Raw genomic sequence first — 14467 nt, forward strand, 5'->3', positions numbered from 1 at the left:
CAATATCCATATCACAAGATTCCCAGAAGAAGAAGAGCAAGAAAATGGGGCAGAAGTCTTATTTGAACAAATGATAGCTGACTTCCCTAATTTGGCAAAGAAAACAGTCATTCAAGTCCAAGAATCACAAAGAATTCCTTGGGGAAAACAGCCACAACAACAACAACAACAACAACAACAACAACCAGACTGACACCATAATGTATCATAGTGAAACTTGCAAAATAAAAGTATAAAGAGAATTCTGAAAGCAGCTAGGGACAAAAGGTACTTAACCTACAAAGTAACAAGGTAGACACATAAGGTTAGTAGCTGATCTGTCCACTGAAACTTGTCAGGCCAGAAGAGAGTGGCAGGGAATATTCAATGTGCTGAATAGGAAAAATATGCAGCCAAGAATCCTTAATCCAGCAAGGCTATATTCAGAATAGAAGGAGAGATAAAGATTTTCCCAGAGGGGGAAAAACAACAACAACAACAACAACAACAACAAGAAAACCTAACACAATTTGTGACCACTAAACCAGCCCTGTAAGAAATTTTAAGGGGGATTCTGTAGTGCAGGGAAAAAAAAAAAAGACTAAAGCAGCAGACCAGAGAACATCACCAGAATCACCAATGCACAGATAGCACAATGGCATCTTTCAATAATCACTCTTAATATAAATGGACTAAATGCAGGGCACCTGGGTGGCTCAGTCAGTTAAGCATCTGACTTCGGCTCAGGTCATGATCTCACGGTTCGTGGGATGGAGTCCTGCATTGGGCTCTGTGCTGACAGCTCGGAGCCTGGAGCCTGCTTCAAATTCTGTGTCTCCCTTGCTCTCTGCCCCTCTCCTGCTCACGCTCTGTCTCTGTCTTTCAAAAATAAATAAATGTAAAAAAAAAATTTAATGGAGTAAATGCCCCAATCAAAAGACATAAGGTATCAAAACGGATAAAAAACAAATCTGTCTATATCCTGCCTACAAGAGACTCATTTTAAATGTCAGCACACCTGAAGATTGCAAGGGGATGGGGAACCATCTATCATACTAATGGAGGTCAAAAGAAAGCCAGAGTAGCCATATTTATATCAGACAAACTAGATTTTAAAAGTGACAAGTACATCACTACTGTAACAAGTGATGAAGAAGGGCATTTTATCATAATTAAGGGATCTATCTCAAGAAAACCTAACAATTATAATTATTTTTGCCCCCAACTTGGTACAAATAAATCAATTAATTAATCACAAACATAAAGAAACTCATTGATAATAATACTACAATGATAGGAGACGTTATTACCCCAATTATAGTAATGGACATATCATGTATGCAGAAAATCACCAAGGAAACAATGACTTTGAATGACACAGTGGACCAGATGGACTTAACAGATATATTCAGAACATTTCATCATAAAGCAGCAGAATACACATTTTTCTAGAGTGCACATGGAACATTCTCTAGAACAAATCATACACTGGGTCACAAATTAGCCCTGAACAGGTACAAAAAGATCAAGATTATACCATATATATTTTCAGAATATAATGTTATGAAACTTGAAGTCAACCACAAGAAAAAAATTTGGAAAGCTCTCAAATATATGGAGGTTAAAGAACATCCTATTAAAGAATGAATGGGTTTTCCAGGAAATTAAAGAAGCAATAAAAATATACATGGAAGCAAATGAAAATGAACATATGAACATACGACAGTCTAAACCCTTTGGGATGCAACAATGGCGTCCTAAGAGGAAAGCACATTGAAATTCAGGCCTATCTTAAGAGGCAAGAATGATCCAAATACACAATCTAACCTTACTCCTAAAGGAGCTAGAAAAGCAGAAGCCAATAAACTCTAAAGCCAGCAGAAAGGAAATAATAAAGATTAGAGCAGAAATAAGCAGTTTAGTAACAAACAAACATACAAATAAGCAAACAAAAAATAAACAGTAGAAGATCAATGAAACTAAATGCTAGTTTTTGAAAGAACAAAAAAATTGGTAAACCCTAGCCACATTTCTCATAAAAAAAGGAAAGAAGACCCAAATAGGAAAAAAAAAAAAAAAAAAAAAAAAAAAAAAACTAAAAGAGGAGAAATTACAACCAACACCACAGAAATAGAAACAATTATAAGAATACTATAAAATATAATAAGCCAACAAAATGGACAATCTGGAAAAAATGGACAAATTCCTAGGCACTCACACACTACCAAAACTCAGTGGGAAGAAACAGAAACTTTGAACAGGCCCCAAACCAGCAAAGAAATTGAATTAGTAAAATAAAATCTCCCAACAAATAAGAGTCCTGGGCCAGATGGCTTCCCAGGGGAATTCTACCAGCCATTTAAAGAAGAGTTAATACCTATTCTCAAATTATTCCAAAACAGAAATGGAAAAAAAGCTCCCAAACTCATTCAATAAAGCCAGCATTACCTGGATTCCAAAACCAGACAAATACCGTACTAAAAAGGAGAATTACAGGCCAATAAACCTGATGAATGTGGATGCAAAAATTCTCAACAAGATACTAGCAAATTGAATTCAATAGTACATTAAAAGAATGTTTCACCATGATCAAGTGAGATTTAATTCTGGGCTGCAGGGCTGGTTCAATATTTGCAAATCAACCATTGTGATATACCACATTAATAAAAGAAAGGTCAAGACCCATATGATCCTTTCAAAGACTCAGAAAAAGCATTTGACAGAATACAGCATCCTTTCTTGATAAAAACCCTCAAGAAAGTAGGGATAGAAGTAACATACCTCAACATCATAAAAAACATATATGAAAAGCTCAGATCTAATATCATTCTCATTGGGGAAAAACAAAAGTTCATGTTCCTGACATTACCCCTAAGGTCAGGAACATGACAGGGAATGTCCACTCTCACCACTGTTGTTCATAGTACTGGAAGTCCTGGCCTCAGCAATCAAATAACATTAAAAAATAAAAGGCATTCGAATTGACAAAGAAGAATTCAAACTTTCACTCTTTGCAGATGACATGATACTCTATATGAAAAACCTGGAAAGATCTCTCTAAAAACCTGCTAGAACTGATACACGAATTCAACAAAGTCAAGGGATATAAAATCAACATAAAAAATAACTTGTATTTCTATACATCAAAAATGAAGCAGAAGAGAGAGAAATCAAGAACTGATCCCATTTGCAATTGTATCAAAAACTATAAAACACCTAAGAATAAACCTATCCAAAGAGGTAAAAGATCTGTACCCAGAAAACTATAGAAAGCTTATGAAAGAAATTGAAAAAGACATAATGAAATGGAAAAAAACATCACATGCTCATGGATTGGAAGAACAAATATTGTCAAAATGTCTATTTTACCGACAGCAATATACACATTCAATGCAATCCTTATCAAAATAACACAAGCATTCTTCACGGAGGTAGAACAAACAATCCTAAAATTTGTACAGAACCAGAAAAGACCCTGAATAGCGAAAGTAATGTTGAAAAAGAAAATCAAAGCTGGAGACATCACAATTCTGGACTTCAGGCTGAATTAAAAAGCTGTAATCAAGACACTATGGTACTGGCACAAAAACAGACATATAGATCAATGGAACAGATAGAGGGCGTGACAGAAATAGACCCACCAGTGTATGGCCACTAATCTTCGACAAAGCAGGAAAAAGTATCCATTGGAAAAAGGATTGCCCATTCAGCAAATGGTGCTGGGAAACCTGGACAGTGACATGCAGAAGAATGAACCTGGACCACTTTCTTATACTACATACAAAAATAAATTTGTAATGGATGAAAGAACTAAATGCGAGACAGGAAACCATCAAAATCCTAGAGGAGAAAACAAGCTATAACCTCTTTGACATTGGTGAGAGCAACTTCTTACTAGATATATCTCTGGAGGCTAGGGAAATAAAAGCAAAAGTGAGCTATTGGGATCTCATGAAAATAAAAAGCTTCTGCACAGTGTAGGAAACAATCAACAAAACTAAAAGGCAACCAACGCAATGGGAGGAGATATTTGCAAATGACATATTGGATAAAGGGTTAGTATTCAAAATCTATAAAGAACTTATCAAACTCAACACCCAAAAAATAAATAATACAGTGAAGAAATGGGCAGAAAAAATGAATAGACACTATCCAAAGAAGACATCCAGTTGGCTAGAGACACATGAAAAGAATTCAGCATCATGTTGGTAGGATGTGGAGAAAGGGGAACTCTTTTGCACTGTTGGGGGAATGCAAACTGGTTCAGCCACTTTGGAAAACCACTTTTGAGGTTTCTCAAAAAGTTAAAAATAGAACTACCTTACAACCCAACAATGGTACCAATAGGTATTTACCCAAGGGATACAAAAATACAGATTCGAAGGGGCACACGCACCCCAATGTTTATAGCAGTGTTATCAACATTAACCAAATTATGGAAAGAGCCCAAATATCCACTGATTGATGAATGAATAAAGAAGAAGTGATACACACACACACACACACACACACACACACACACACACATATGTACATACAATGGAATACTACTCAGTGATCAAAAAGAATGAAATTTTGCCATTTGCAACAACATGGATGGAAATAAAGTGTATTATGCTAAGCAAAATAAGTCAGTCAGAGAAAGACAAATATATGATTGTGCTCATATGTGGAATTTAAGAAACAAAACAGATGAACATAGGGGAAGGGAAGAAAAAAATAAGATAAAAACAGAGAAGGAGACAAACTCTAAAAGACTCTTAAATACAGAGATCAAACTGAGGGTTGCTGGAGAGGAAATGAGTGGGGGATGGGATAAATGGGTGATGGGCATTACGGAGGGCACTTGTTGAGATGAGCACTGGGTGTTACATGTAAGTGATGAATCAGTGGGTTCTTCTCCTGAAACCAATACTACATTGTATGCTAACTAACTTGAATGTAAATAAATAAATAAAAATTCAGTTCTATTTAATGATGAACAAAAAATCAAGACCATAAGTGAAATATTAATACATTAAACTAATTGTGTTCTTTCAACATTTATTTCAGGATATAAGAGAGTTAAACCTCAATACTAAATGATGATTTAGTATTCACTATATTAATAGATTAAAAAAGAGAGAACATATAGTACCTTTAAGTGAGATAAGAAAAAAATCATAATATTAAACATTTATAAGAATGTAAAATTTGTAATTGAAAGATCTCCTTAATTTTCTAGAAGCTACTTACTTGTGGCCTTCAGCAAACCTTATAACTATTAATACAATAATATCAGCATCTTAATTTTTTAATATAATTTATTGTCAAATAAATTTGCAAAGTGTGTAAAATGTGCTTTTGTTTTTTGGGGTAGATTCCCGGGGTTCATTGTTTACATATAACACCCAGTGCTCATCCCAAGTGCCCTTCTCAATGCTCGTCACTCATTTTCCCCTCTCCCCAACCCCCCCAACAACCCTCAGTTTGTTCTCCCTCCGTATTTAAGAGTCTCTTATGGTTTGCCTCCCTCCCTCTCTGTTTGTAACTATATTTTTTTCCACCTTCCCTTCCCCCAAGGTTTTCTGTTAAGTTTCTCAGGATTATCAGTATCTTCTTTGAAAACAGGAGCAAAACAAGACTTTTTCTTCTTTTCTTTAAACTTCTGGGTGTTGAATGAGTCTAGAGACGATTATGTTGAATAGAAGTAGTAAAAGCAAATAAACATAGCCTTGGTTCTAATCTTAAGGTAAAAGCAAATATTCTTGCTTTGGTTCCATTCTTAAGGTGAAAGCATATTATCTTCAATATGAAGGTTAATGCCAGCTATAGAATTTTTGTAGATAACTTTTATTTATTTGTATTTCATTTTGCATACTAATTTTTGTCTTCAAATTGACATATCTTTTCTACTACAACCTATGATATTCCATTAATCTCATTCAGTGTATTTTTTTATTATTTATTTATTTATTTATTTATCTATTGAGATTGTTTATTATATTTAGTGAGAGGGAGAAAAAGAGAGAGCACACAAGCACGTGCATGTGTGGAGGAGGGGCAGAGAGAGAGGGAGAGAGAGAGATCCCAAGCAGGCTCTGTACCATCAGCACAGAGCCCTACATGGGGCTCAAACTCATGAACTGCGAGATCATGACCTGAGCTGAAATCAAGAGTCGGGCGCTAAACAGACTGAGCCACCCAGGCACCCCCTGTGTATATTTTCATCTCGGAAATTGTTTTTATCTCTAGAATTTGGGTTTATTTTCTTTTAACACATGTAATACAGTTACAATATAGCTTAATGTCCTTTTCCACAGATCATAACATTCGTGTCAAGCTCTGTCAGTTTGCGATAATTGTTTTTTCCCCTCATTAGAGGTCATATTTTCCTTTTTCTTATCATGTCTGGTCCTACGATTGGATGCTGAACATGTCAAATTTTATATTCAAATGGTACTATCTAGTTTTGATTTTCTGTAAACATTTTTGATCTCTGCTCCAGGAGGAAGTTTAGTTAGCTAGAATCAGTGAATCCATTTGGGTCTTGCTTTCGTGTTTTTTTGTTTTTTGTTTTTTGTTTTTTGTTTTTTTTTAGGTGGTTCTAGAACAGTGCTAAGTATTGGGCTAATTATTCCCCATTCCTGAGGCAAGACTCTCCTGAGTATTTTACTCATAATCACCTGAAGTTCACAGTTTCCATTTAGGCATCACTCCTCATGTTGTACATTCTATGGATATGGATGAATGTATAATGACATCTACCCATCATTATGTTTCCAGAGTACTTTCACTGCCTTAAAAAGATAGTTTTTCAGACACTGAACATTAAACAACAAAAGACAATGAGTGAGACCTGAAAGAGGAGAAGCAAACCGGAAGAGGTTGATCCCAGCTTATTGACTTGAGAAAACTTGTATTGTTTAGTGGAGGTATTGATAATGAGGGACACTATGTATGCGTCAGGGAGCAGGATGGATGAGAAATCTCTGTACTTTCTTTTCGGTTATGTTGTCAATCTAAAACTGCTCTAAAACATAAATTCTCAATTTAAAAAACAGAAGTCACACTACCAGAAAAAATAAGTAAAAAAAGACAAAAGGAGGAAAATAAATGACAAAAATATGCATATTTTTCAACTTTATTAATCAAGAAACATAAATTAAAGCAGTAAGTTCTTTCCATCAGATAAAACTTTATGAAAATGGCCAGAGGCTTTCTCACATATTTCTCACACATATTTTACTACTGGTAAAATATAATTTAATACACTGTTTCTGCAAAAAAAATGTAAAATACATTTTAAAATATGCTAAAACATCTTTTTATTTTCTTTCTTTCTCTTTCTTTTTTCTTTCTTTCTTCCTTTCTTTCTTTCTCTCCCTCCCTCCCTCTTTTTCCTCTTTCTTTCTTTCTTTTTCTTTCTTTCTTTTTTCTTTCCTTCTCTATGCTTTTTGGTTGTTTCAGATGGGATTATAACTCTGTCCCCTGTTATTACACCTTTACCACTGCTTGTAATTTTTTATCATCTATGATTTTTAAATATATTTACTCTTTATTTTCATTTACCTTTTAAAATACTCTTTCCTCTCTCCCTTCTGTTTTTCTCATTTCTCAAATATTTTTGTACAACCTCTTTTTCTATCTTCTGTTTGTTCCTTACTCTTTTTTTTCTGTGACATCTCTTTGCCACACCAGTATGTCTTTCCTAATACCTGACAGGTTTCGTTGTATACTATTGGTCACCCAGACATATATTTCTTCTTAAAAAATATTTATTGTAGGTATGCACTCATTTTATTTCATTGTTTTTATTAATTTTTATTTTCCTAAGGTTTAATTTGCCTAATGATCCTTAGCCCTGATTACAATGAAGTACACTAAAATTTCTTTGAAATCAAGGAGGGCTAAATTTAATGCTATATTTCTAGTTTAGAAAGAGACACCCTTATTAAATAGCTTTTATAATAAATCTCCCAGTGGTCTTGACCAATATCTTCTTTGTTTATTTATTTGTCTATTTATTCATTTTTATCTTTGGACCCCTTTCACTCATTTCTTTCACCCCTTACCCCTGCCTCTGGCAACCAGTAATCTGTTTTCTGTACCTATGAGGTTGGTGTTTTATTTGTCATTAGATTCCACATATAAGACAAATCTAAGAGAAAGACATCTGACTTATTGTAGTTAGTATAATGCCCTCGAGATCCATCCATGTTGTCACAAATGACAAGATCTCATCCTTTTTTATGGCTGAATAATAACCCTGTGTGTGTGTGTGTCTGTGTGTGTGTGTGTGTGTGTGTGTACCTACATCAATATAGTTTTCTTATCATTTACCTGTTGTGTACTCATAACAGTCAGCATTTAAGAAAAAAATTATCTATGTGTAGCCATTGACTAAGTAAGTCTGTTGGAAGAGGTGAGTTCAGGATCTTCCTGTGTCATCGTCTTGAACTAGAACTTCTTGTACACATACATTTCTGATATTTTACAAATTGCATTTCAGTCAATCTTTCAATGATTGCATAGTTTTAAAAACATTTTCTCCACCTGTATATACAAATTACTGGTCTTTGTCAATGTGAATTCCTGGTGTTTTTCCATTATTCATTCAAACATAAGGTTTATTTTTATCTTTTTTTCTTATAATAAATGGGATGGAGTTAGATTTTGTTCTATTTATTATTTTTAAGTATCTTATGTTTAAATCATGAGGCTTTTCCCGAAAAACAAATAGCTGGAACACATTTTCAAATTTCATGGTTTTTTCGAGCATTTGCTATCTGTGATACCTTCTTTGAACTGAAGGTCCACTGTTTTTGTCCTATTCATTTTCTAATTTTTTAAAATGTATTACTTATTTTTGAGAGAGAGAGGGAGACAAAACGTGATCAGGGGAGGGACAGACAGAGAAAGGGACACAGACTCTGAAGCAAGCTCCAGGCTCTGAACTGTCAGCACAGAGCCTGACGTGGGGCTCGAACCCATGAACCGTGAGATCATGACCTGAGCCAAAGGCTAATGCTTAACAGACTGAGCCACCCAGGTGCCCCTTATCTTATTAATTTTCAATGTTGTAATTAATATTTGTTTTCTGTGAGCCATTTTCCTTTGCAAGAGAGTATGAACTTGATATCTGAAATTCTCAGGAGGATATGCTGAAGTGGCAATATTCAATCTTGTATACCTGCTCAGAGGTTTTTGCATTGCCATTATCCTCTGTGAGTAATTTCCCCAGTTTTACTAGTTATTTCTCATTGCATCTATTCAGGTTTCCACTCAAGGTAAAACACATTATATTAAGTGGTAATAATTTCTTTCTGGCTTTTGGGGAAAGGAGAAGTATTTCCATGATTTACGGTTATTTTTATATGTATTTTCACTCTCCCAGCTGCTATTATATCGTTGCTGCTTTGGTGGTTTGGTCAACCTCATGTTTGTTCTGAGATTTGTAGGGACTCTTATTGCCTACTTTTTAAAAGATGTAATGAGTATTTTTCTTCCTGTCATGTAGATTTGCTTGAGTTTAGGAGGAGTTTGGAGATAAACTTAAAAATACTCAAGTTCACTATATGTATAATTTTGACAAAATAAAGCAAAAATGAAAAGAGAATAAGGAAATTTAATTTAAAAATATCAATAACTATTGTGGCACCTTGGTGGCGCAGTAAGTTAAGTGGATGACTCTTGGTTTTGGCTCAGGTCATGATCTCACGGTCCATGAGCTCAAGCCCTACATTGGGCTCTGTGGAGACAGTGAGGAGGCTGCTTGGGATTCTCTCTCTCTCCCTGTCTGTCTGCCCCTCCCTGCACTCTCTCTCTCTCTAAAAATAAATAAACTTAAAAATATCAATAACCATAGTAAGAAATACTTTTACGCAGGAATAAATTGAAAAAGGAGAATGTAATATATTTATGGGAAAAACATAAAACTACTTACAGAAATAAATAAAAGAATGTTAAATGAGGGAAGACACAGACTGTGTTTGTGGGTGGCTAACCTCAGCATTGTAAAGATGCCAGTTCTGGCCGAGAAAATCTATTCCATTCATTCTATTTCACAGAATTTGATTAAACTCTTCCTGAATGTATACAAAACTGAAAAAGCCAAGATAAGCTAAAACATTGATAAAGAAGAAAAATAGAAGGAAGCTTTTGAATACTTACTATACTGATGGTTTTTGTATAATTATAAAAATATATACTATACATTTGTTAATAATACACAAAAGAAAATTTATGTATACTTACATGGTAAGTTTATTCAAGCAAGGGTAGAATTATCGCATAAATAAAATAATTTTTCTTTCAGTGAAGTAAAGGTGAGAAATAAAATTGTAAAGATATTCAAGAGCCTTCAACTTCTTTTGTAATATTTTAGTTCTTTAACAAATATTAGGTCTAAATATGGCAAATGTCTATTAATTAAATCCAAGTGATTATTCCTAATGTGTTAGTTATATTTTCTCCTTCTCCTTCCCTTTCTTTTCCTTCTTCTTCCCTCTTTCTCTTTCTCTGACCGCCCCCCCCCTTTTTCTTGTGAAGCAGGAAATGTGATTTTTTTTTCTTTTTTGGTCAAATATACCTTATTTCCCCCTTCCATCGGTCAATAGGGAATGGTCCTGATTTTAGAAGAAAAATAAAATGTTTATATTGTTCTATTTCCCTCCTCTAACTTCTTTTTTTTTTTCGTTTGGTTGGTAGTATGGATGGAACCTATGAAGAAAATTTATGAGGAGAAAATAGCTGTTAGCACCAAACTGATAGAGTCCATTAAGTGTCCTTACCATATGCATTGTGTATAATTTTGCAGGGTTCAAGATTTAATTTAGTTTTAAAGTTTTTTAAAAAAAAGTATCACTGTGAATTCTGGACCACCAGGCACCAAAATCCATGATGAATAACCACTCTGGGATTACATTTTAACCACTGTAAAGCTATTTATTCTTAAAAAGAGGCAGAAGATGAAATATTGTCTAATCAGATGGTGTAAACATTTTTTATACAGAGAAAAACTTGCTGGGGATTTCTGTAACTATCGTTAGGAATTGTGTTTGAGGCAGAGTAATGGCAATACAAATAACATGGTGGGGAAGGAATAACTGATACGCAACTGGACTAACTGAAAAGGTTATCACTGAAGCAGAACTTAGTATTCGGTTACACTCGGATGAAATGGACATTTCCCAGTAGTGGGTGAGGTTAGTCTGTTGCCAATGAAATTTAATAAAATGGATTGGCTAGAAATAATGTCATTTTATACATTATCTTTTAGATCATCTGAAAGATGCTTAAAACTGAGATAACGTAAACGATGACAGTTGATCCAATTTCTCATACAGCATGTTAGAAAATCTATGGAGACAAAAATGAAAAAGCAGCATGTTAAGTGCTTTTAGTGACTCAAATTTTGGTCCCGTCGCTGTAGGAGAACTCCATGTGGCACCTTGGCAAACTTGCATGTATTCATATGGGGTACACAGGCAGAAATTTGAGCCCCAGCTAATCTGAGTCCTGACAGGATGCTTTATGATGCTACCAGAACACAAGAAGATAAGAAGGAATGTGGAGAGCATCCACAAGGCATCCCACTCAGGCCTTTCACCCATATTCCCTTGGAGGTTAACATGAGACAGTTTCTTATCACCTCCTGGGTTCTGATGTGATACTAGACTTCCAGAACTCCACACTCCGAATGAAACTTCAAAACATAAAGCTGCTTAGCCTCTGTTGAGAATGAGCCCTTCAGCAACAGGATGTCTCACGCCCATTCAGCTCATTTGGTTTCAGTGCCATTCTTTCTGGTGCTGGTACAAAGATTGTGGGGAGCTGGTTCCTTTAGCTAATCATTTTTTTCTCTATGTAAGGAATAAAGTCTCTGAATCTGAAAGTGACTCATTGTATCTTTATTGGTAAAATCAGTCAGGGATTGGTCTGGCCTTGTTTTGTGTGCCCTTGACAGAGTCAAATTAAGAAATTCATTTTGCAACATTGAAAGAGGACAACGGGTTATCTTCCCAGCATTGAATCAATCAAGTTGGTTAGTCTTGTTTCATAGATCCTTATTTTGTATCCCTTGTAACCAATCCCCTGCCTACCACACACACACAAACACACACACACACACACACACACACACACACACACACACAAACTCATATGCACACATGCAGACTTGCGCATTGTATCTATAAGTCAGTCCCTGAAGGTTCCCTGACATCTGGGCGCTTATCCTCCCATTTAAGAGCATTATTTTGTCCAGAAATGCAATGTCGCTATTCCTGGGAATTGAAATAGTGTCCTTCAAATGCAATTCTTGCAACTACGTCTCAATATGTATGTTAAATAGCTCTGAATATGACTACTCAACTGTAAGAAGCACCTGAAGTCACCCGTTAGATTACATGATATCTAGCTGAATTAAATTAAATTAATTTAATTTCTATTGTTTTCACTGCTGTATTCTCATGCACAGAATAGTATTAGGTACAGTATAGGTGCTCAATTATAATCTTTGATTGACTAAAAGAAACAGAATAGTATGACATAGCATAGCACACAAGGAGAATTTAAGCCAGGGCATGATGAAAACTTGATAGAAAGCTGCTGTCCTGTTTTCAGTCTTATGAATTAAAGTGAAAAAGAATGATACTATCAAAAGGAGTTCATATGGCATCTTCAATGCCTTGGAGTACTGTACTGGATAAGGAACAGAATGTGTATCTGAAAGGAAGTTAAATGTTCAAAGTTTATCTAATACCTTTATAAAGAAAAAAAAGAACTAGTATCAAAACTTGTCTATGGGTAGGGAAACTAAAAAAACGACAGATAGAAATGGTAGGAAAGCCAACTTCTATGTTATTTAACATTTTCTGTGAGTATATATTACCCGTTAAGTTTATAAAGTGTCAAGTATGTTTATAAATAATTTGACCATCAGATGACAGGGCTGAATGAAATAAATTTTAGCTGAGAAATGAGTATGACATTTTATTGAAAAATAGAAGAGTTATAGGAGACAATAAGCTCAGTTTGTGCAGATCATTAAAAAAGGCCACTAAAACCAGCAAATAAGATAATCGAAGTCAGTGTTGGTTTGCATCCTGAGGAATTCCCCAGGTGAAATTTGAAACTAGCCTCCATCCATGGAGGCAGGGCTACGACCTCACTCCAGACTGGGAAGTGGCAAGTTGAATACACACAGGAATTTACATACTAGGCTTGTCTTCAATGGATGTAAGATAAGAAGATCTTTGCATCCACAGTCACATTTTAAAAGTTTATATAGAGTCTTAGTGGGGTTCAGTCACCTGTACAGTCCAAATGATCCTAACACCACCTTCTGCTCTCAAGACTACATTTTTGAAACAGATGCTAGGGGGGAAACAGTGGTGTGAATGTTTATTCCAAGAGCAGGGAAGTGGGTAAAGAGTCTCTGATGGCCTGAGTCCAGCTTGTGGGTCAACCAGCAGTCACCTCCTGTCAATGACCTCTTCTAACACTCAGATCAAGAGATCGGAGCCAATTTTAACATACCTAGAGTGTTTTTATTAGCAAAAATTGCTATTTTCCACTTCTGGAAATGTTCATGTACTGGGTGACAGGTTTCAAAGTTATATATTCAAAAGTTAATTGAAAGGATTCATAACCAGTGATAAAAACAAAAAAGTAGATAAATCTTAAAGAAAAATGACATATAAAAAGTTTATAAAACTTTGAAAACTCTTATATATGATTTCAAGAATTTTAAAAATGTGAATCCTCATTTGTTAAGTTTGATAGCAGTTCATAAGAGGACATAAGTGCGAGGGGAGCTTATTGAGTAAATTACTTGCCTACAAAAAGTCCTGGAGATATTTATAAAGGGAAGAAATTAAACATCAAGAATTAAATGTGTCTTTAAATTTCAGCTTACCAACGTTGTGTGTACATACAACTGATTATAATTTCAATTTTAATCCTTGTGTTTTTTTCATGTTTTGACAAATCTGAATTTAGTTCATTCAGAGTATACTAATGTTGCACAATGCTGCACAGATTATTCACATTTGTTATAGATTTCCTTGATAGAACTATTTATTTCTTTACAGATGTGAATTAGAGCTTTTGTTTTGTTTTGTTTGTGCCATTACTTTTAACCATTCAGCCTCACGGTGTCTTGTATTTTTCTTCTTGAACCAGGCAGTTATTTCTCTAAAGATAAAAGAAACATTTTTTTTTCTTTTCCTTTGTTTGGAAATTAGGTCATCTTGACATTTGGCAGCCTGCTTAAATTACATTGATAGTACTTCAAGGAACAAGTGCCATTAAATTTTAGTATCCTCAACAAAGTTGCTTTGCATGTTGAGTTCCAACTCAAGGAGGAGAAAGGGACACATTGTCTTGATTGGATGAGTCTAAGAGAGACCTCTGCTGGCTACATTTGAATAGCTACTCTGGGAAATTTTTTATCAGAATCACTAGTACTTTTTAACTACAATTTGGACAGAAAAAAAAAAAAAGA

The sequence above is a fragment of the Panthera tigris genome, chromosome B1 (genome assembly GCF_018350195.1).
Source record: "Panthera tigris isolate Pti1 chromosome B1, P.tigris_Pti1_mat1.1, whole genome shotgun sequence".
NCBI classification, from domain to species: Eukaryota; Metazoa; Chordata; class Mammalia; order Carnivora; family Felidae; genus Panthera; species Panthera tigris.